We start from the raw sequence: 7,500 nt of genomic DNA, 5'->3' as shown, positions 1-7,500 counted from the left end.
GGTTGGTGATGACTCTGCCTCTAATGCTGACAGTTCCCACATGATCTTCCAGGGCGTCAGTCATGATCCTTTCAAGAAAGAGGTTGAAGAGAGTGGGAGAGAGTAGACAGCCCTGTCTGACTCCGACCGTGGTTCTAAACCAGTTACCCGTGCTACCATTGAAGAGGACTGCACTGGTTGTTCTTTCGTATAGGTTCTGTATGGCTTGGATGATGTCTTCACTGATGTTGAATTTGTGCATGGTGGCCCATAAGGCAGCGTGCCATACCCTGTCGAACGCCTTCTTGAAGTCAATGAAGACGTGGTAGAGGTCTCTTTGGTGCTGGAGATATTTCTCGCACAGCAAGCGCAGGTTGAAGATTTGTTCTGTTGTGCTTCTCCCTGCTCTGAAGCCGGCCTGCTCTTCGGCAATGATCATTTCTGCTTGCGGCTTCAGTCGGTTGAGAAGGACCTTTAGCATGACCTTGCTGGGGTGGCTGATTAGGCTGATAGTGCGGTAGTTTTTGCACTGTTGTAGATTGCCCTTCTTGGGGATTGTGATGACCAATGATTGTGTCCAGGTGGTTGGCCACTCTCCCGTCTGCAGGATCTTATTACAGATGGTGGTGAGGGCATCAATCACCGCTTCGCCTCCAGCTTGAATCAGTTCGGCGGGAATGTTGTCGACGCCAGCTGACTTCCCTGCTTTCAGTGTCTTCACTGCTGCCTCTACTTCTTCCCGAAGAATTGGCTGGCTGTCGTTGTTGGTTGATGGGGGACAGTTCAGAACTGAAGTGTCATCTTTGGTGTCATGGTTGTACAACTCGGAGCAATATTCAGTCCAGCGCTGTAGGATGTCTTTTTCTTCAATGAGGCATTTCCCTGATTTGTCCTGGATGGTGCTGACTCGTCCTTGCTTGGTTGTTGTCAAGTTTTTGACACTTGCGTACGCTCTTTTTGAGTTGTTCTTTTGCAGGTTGTCTTCAATCTCTGAGCACTGTTGTTCTATCCAGTTTTCTTTTGCTTTTCTCATGCTGGATTTGACCTTGTTGTTGGCGGTCCTGTATTTGTTTGTTCCTTCAGGGGTGCCTTTCTTGTTCTTCAGTGCTCTTCGTTTATCGCATAGGTCGAGGATGTCAGGGGTGACCCAGGGCTTCTTCACTGGTCGTTTTGTGCCCAGAACTTCTTTGGCAGTCTCAGTCACTGCAGTGTTAAATGCAGTTGTTTCTCTGTCGATGTTCACCTCTTCGTCCTGCAAGATGGTCAGTGCGGCGAATTTTCCTCCAATCATGGCTTTGAAAGATTCTGCAACCTCTGGGTCTTTCAGTTTCTCGAGGTCGAATCTCATTCGTGTGGTACCTTGCTTTGCGATCTTCTTGAGGCGGAGTCGGAAGGTCATCATGACCAGGTCGTGGTACACAGTCTGCAAATGATACATTCTAAAGTGTAAGGAGTTTCTGGTTTATGCCATAATTCTAAAAATGACAAAATGTTTGAAGGTGGGAGCGAGTTCTGTAAAAGAATGCTGTATTCATGAAACATTGCACAGGCTGCACTGGTTGCCTTTCTCTCTCATCTGTTCCGTATTATTTCTCTTGCTTTCTGTGCACACACACAAATGCGTATGTGCACAGACACATTCATCTACTCATCAGAGTAGTAAATAGCACAAATGATCAATTTAGAGAGAAAAAAAAAAAAGATCTGTGAATGCTGCTGTGTGAGATACAAACTGCTTGATGTTTAGTTCACTGCAATGCTTGGAAACTTTATATTTGACATGTAATTTGGACCATATGTTGATTCTTTTGAATACATTCACTGTAAATAAAACAGCTGTGTTATGGTTTCTGAAATGGAAAGTTGCTTCATAAGAGATTGAAGTTCTAACAAAAGGAAGGAAGGAAGGAAAAAAAACAACAAAAAACAAAAACAAACAAAACCGGAAAAAAGTACACGTACAAAGTCTGGTGATGTTTGTGAAAAATTAAATGATGTGGATAGGGAATGTGTGATGGTCCTGCTGAATGTTTTTCCCATCGTTTTATTGTCATTTTTTATTGTCTTTGATTTGTGTTTGTGATACCAGATCACTGCTGTGCATCTATGTGTGTATGCTGCTGTTTGCAATTCATCTGAACCTCATCTGGTGAATCTAATTGACCTCACTGAAAGTTTATTTTCACTTGTTAAAGATTTTAACTGTGATTTGTAAGTCTGAAAGCATACCTGCTGTGTGCATCAATAAGATCCCCACAAACATAAAAACTCTAAAGTAACAATGTATAGAGAGAAGACAAAAAATATTTCAGAAAAGAAAGAAAAAGAATAAAGAAACGGATTGAAAAGAAAATCGTTTATTTAATGTTTATAAAAAAAAAAAGTACTACCGTTTTGTGTTGTGAATAATTTTCTCGGTGAGGTATTTGGGTATTGACATTTTCACTGTGATGATACACTACGCACGTTGATTAAGAAAAAAGAAATCTTGACACTGCCATTGATGTCCATCAGTAATCTTCTAGTCAGTTACTTGACTGTTTGGCACTGGGAATAAATTTGTTGAATTCAGTATTTTCTGTTACATGTAATTAGCACAGTATTATATACACTATCTCTTCATCCAAAGACTTAAGTAGTCTGGCCATGTCAGTTTTAAAATTGCGGATGTCTTTTTTTTTTTTTTTTTTTTTTTAACCTGTCACCCACTTCCCCATCCACAAAACAAAAACTTTTCAAAGTAATGTAAACTGTGTGCAATCAAGAATGTATGAATGATCTGCACAATAACTTATCAAATTGTTTTTAAGCATTGTTCAGGAAATAAAGCAATTGAGATTTATGCTTTATCAAATTGTTTTTTGTGTGAAAACCATCTAATTATATTGTATTAGTTTATCCAGTCATGGAAATTATGTTTACCACCATTGTTTTGGTAGGAAATTTCTTTCATTTTTGTTTTGTTTTTGGTAAATGGACACAACAGAAATTGAAATGAAGCCCAGTGCACAAGCATTTCTGGAAACAATTTGTAGGTCAGCTGTAACTGAGATGCACATTTTTGAAGATGAGTCGTGCTGAAATTCCAAAGGAAAGTTTCCATGTACAGGTTTATCAAATATTTTTTGTTTCACACTTACACACACAAACACTTAAGCAACATGCCAGTTAAGCCAAACAAAATGTCATTGGCATTTGATTTACCCGTGATCCATGTCTGACGAGCATCCCTCTCATGCATTTTGTATTGTGAGTAATTGAGTAGTTATGATCTGGCTAATCTTAAGTAGCTGTTTGATAAAACCACACCTTCAGAAACTATCTTATAGATTTGGTTTTTGTTACTTATATTTAATGTATGATGATCAGAGTGCATGTTTTCTATTGAATGTAATTATGTGTGACGGTTACATTTCATTTATGTTGTTTGTAAAGAAAAGGAGAGATGGAGATTTTAAAAACATAGTTATATAGTTATACTTTTAAATTCTCTCATGGACAAATGACCGTCTGCATCAAATGCGTTTGGGTACATTCACACTAAGCCCTGCTGGTGAATGCCAGCCAGTTGCTGTTCACATCAAACACAGATACTGTTACTAGTAATATGGTGCTCTTCAGGTGGAATCATTGTAGCTGATTTTAAAACTTAAAACATTGGAACAGAATTCTGGTCAATATTGTGTTCACCCCATTAATTGGAATTTGTGCACACATGAAGAATACCATCAGTTAATGCCCCTGGTGATGAGCTCTCTGCAGAAATGCGTAGAATATACAAGAAAGCCTGATACTTTTCAAAATCTGATAAAGCAATGTACAGAGGATTTGACAAGGCAGTAAACAAATTTTCATCCCCTCAGTCATTAATTGCCGATCGTTGCTGTGTTTGTCGTAAATTACCGATCGTTTCTACACAGCAATGATAAGTTTTCCGACATCCATCATGAACCGTAAGGGTATCATTGAAGAGTTCTGTCCCTTGGATGAGCCAGCCATCTGTTTTGTGCGCATGCCTCAAAGCAAGAAGCTGGCTGGTGGCCACTGTGAACACCTTATCGTCGGCATCCATGGCAGAAAAGAGCAAACTGACTTGCACACAATTCCTGGCAGCAGCTGTCAGCAACTGGCAGGGCTTAGCGTGAATATAGCCTTAGTCCTGAATGAATGGTGTTGAGGTTGTCAGTGAGAGAATGAAATGACACAGTGGATGAAGAGTCTTTGTTAACAGTATTTTTGATGTGATAATAAAGCTGAACGTCACAGAAAATGTGGGCTGGCATTGGTGATGGTGAAGAGTTTGAAGAATGCCTGGTTTTGCAGTTGTCTCTCTAGAGAAGGCTGTGCTGTGAAGGACTGAGCAGTGCATTGGGATTAGTCCATGACAGGCACCTGATTTTTTGTTTTAAAAGGCAGATGTGTGTATGTATCAATCTGCACGCTATCGACATCTTCAACTGAAACTTGTTGTCTTTTTGTTTTCTGCCTCTTTCGGTGTCAGACTGATTTAATTTCTTCCATTTTTTCAAGCCCTCATATATACAACATAGTCACGGGAATTTATCATCTCTAAGTATTTCACAGCTTTATAAATCATATTATTTTGAATGTAGGTTTTCTAATTTTTTTTGGCATAATATTATTTGTAGAGACAATGGCTAAATCAATCGTAATCACAATGAAATTGATTGAACATTTTTTTAAGTAAGTGTGACTGGTCACACACACACTCATATACATATATATATACAGAAGTACACTGCACATTGTGGAAATTTGAATAAAGACAATGACATAATACCACTTCTGTGTGGCATCACTGGCCATTGTCACTTGGTACATGACCAGCACTTCAGTATAGCACAGCTGCTCATTGCTGTCAGCTGTATAAAGATATATACTTACAAGAAACAAAAAAGACCGCCTTGAAAGAGTACAAAACCAGCAACTCGCTTCGTAACAGGCGATTACAATGGTGGATGTGTAACCAAGGCGCTCCATAAGCTAAACTCCATCCACCTACGACTTAAATTCACACATTAACTATGGTCACAAGCAAATTCTCAACTAGATTTTTCTAATTTCTGCTCACGTGAAAATAAAATATGCGACGCCAACCCCAGAAAAATTACTTACCGTCAGACCATCAACTTCATCGTCAGATCTGCAAAAAAACAGCAGAGTATTAAAAAATCATCAAGGGGACACTGAGTGAAAAATATAAGAATTCTCTCAGCACAGTCTGTAGCAAATTGGAACCACCTCGATGTAGGAAACAAGAGCCATATCGGTTAATCGTTTCCTCACACAAAGTCAGTACATAAACCCATTAGTGTCCGCCTCGTAGTGCCGCCTACGTTGCAGTTACGCCATTCAGTGGTTATATGATAGTCAGTTGTGTCCGACTATGGCCATCAGAACAGCAAAGGAGGCAACTGCTGTTCCGACTGTTAGGGCTAGAATTTGATTGTGGTGGAGAGTGTCTTGCCCAAGTTACATTCCCACTCTCTCGGCCAAGAGGGTTTTAGGACAGTCGGCGTTGGGATGGTTCCCAGAGGCCAACTTGCCCACAAGGCTGCAGCACTAAGAGCCAGTGCAATTTTGCCTCCTCGTTTGAGAGTCAGTCCTTCACAAAAGACTAAGCTGTAAATGATTTCCCATTGACTGGAGAAACCATTGGTTATACAGCTCTCACTTTGCTGTTGGCCCAAATGTAAACTTATGTCAATCTGTGATATAAGCCGAGTGTTGGGCCTTCCATTCAGTGGTATCGGCTAAGTATAAATCAAATCTTTATCTGTGAAATGACCGTCACATTCCCATCTGCTTTGTTTCGAGATAGTTCTGCGTTCGTGGACTGCAACTCCCACGTTCACTCGTATCTACGTGTGCGCTGTTACTCCGCGATATAGGCAACCAAACTACGTTTTCAGGGCTGTGCATGCTGGTCATGTATTATCAATTCCAAAACCCACTCTAAGCCGACATGGGTTACGGGATCTTTAACATGCATATTTTGTTCTGCATGTGTATACACGAAGATGATTAAGCCACTTCCAGCAGCTCTGCACATATGCTGACCGGAATATCGGAAAAAAAAAATTTCACTAAAACTTTTGTCACGTAAGTGTCTTGTTGTACAAGATCGCTACTTTGAGTCAGGTATTCACATTTTATGTCACATAAGACTTATTATTTCTTCTTTTTTTTTGGTCTTTTTTTTTCTCTTCCAACTCGCGTCCTTGCCATTATAGGATTGATCAACTTTGCCGCAAGATCAAACCCACACTGCTCCTCTTTCTGGACACATCAAATTTTTCCTGGAGTGCAATACCCTTTTGTCCAGGAAAGAGGACCAGATTCATTTTCTGTGTCAGTTTATCTGCGTTGCTGCCTCTTAAAAAATAGATGAAAAAAAAATATATGCACAACCTGCCTTCTAATCTTACTTCGCGCTCTTCCAAATATGCAGCCTTTATTCGTTCTTTTTGCAAGTTATCCCTCACAAACCAAGCGAAAAATAAATCTGTTGGAAATTCAATCTGTTTGCTATCATTCAGAATCAAATAATAACAATAAGAATAATTGTCTTCAAAAGCTTTCCTTTATGATTGAAACGTACACATACGCGCGCGCACACGCTCGACACGCATGAGGCACACACTCGCGTGCGCACTGACGCACAAACGATGCATGCACAAGCACGGACACAAACACAACACACACACACAGTTGTTACACTCTAAATCATAATGTAATAGTATCTTACCCACATGTTTTTCTTTTTACATAATAATTGATGTGTGCATGGTGATAAGTGAAGGGTGTGTCAGTTTTTTTTGGTTTTTTTTTTCTCTTTGATTTTTGCTGACGGGCATTTTTTTTTTAAGTGAGCCTAAAGAGAATTTTCTGTTTTTGGTTGAAGCAGATAAAAAAAGTATTTTGAACTGAATTGACCTGAATTATTGTCCACAGGTCCCTAACGCTAAAGAAAGTGGTAGGGCTGGCGCATTGGGCTTGAAATGTCTGGTCGTAAACCGCTGCCCACACTTTTCAGTTTCAGTTTTAGTTTCAGTAGCTCAAGGAGGCGTCACTGCGTTCGGACAAATCCATATACGCTACACCACATCTGCCAAGCAGATGCCTGACCAGCGGCGTAGCCCAACACGCTTAGTCAGGCCTTGAGAGAAAAAAAGAAAAGAAAAGAAAAAAAGGTTGATAAAAAATAGATAAGCGTACATAAATAAGTAAATAAATACATAAATAGATAAATAAATAAATAATAATTATAATAATAAGCTATGGGGTCTGACAAACAGGCTGCTCCAACATCATACTGATCACAGGGGAAATGGAAGCAGACTCGGTGCATAATCGACGAACAACTGCTGGTTTGAATTTTGCAGTGATGCAAAAGCCCACTGTGCTGAGTTGTTGAATTATTCGGAACTGAATTCTCTGTTGAACTGACTGCTGGCTCAGACCGATAGTTTGTTTCTTTTTCTTTATTATCATTATATT

This window comes from Babylonia areolata, chromosome 19, assembly GCF_041734735.1.
Source record: "Babylonia areolata isolate BAREFJ2019XMU chromosome 19, ASM4173473v1, whole genome shotgun sequence".
NCBI lineage: Eukaryota > Metazoa > Mollusca > Gastropoda > Neogastropoda > Buccinidae > Babylonia > Babylonia areolata.
Note: the sequence above shows the minus strand (reverse complement) of the source record.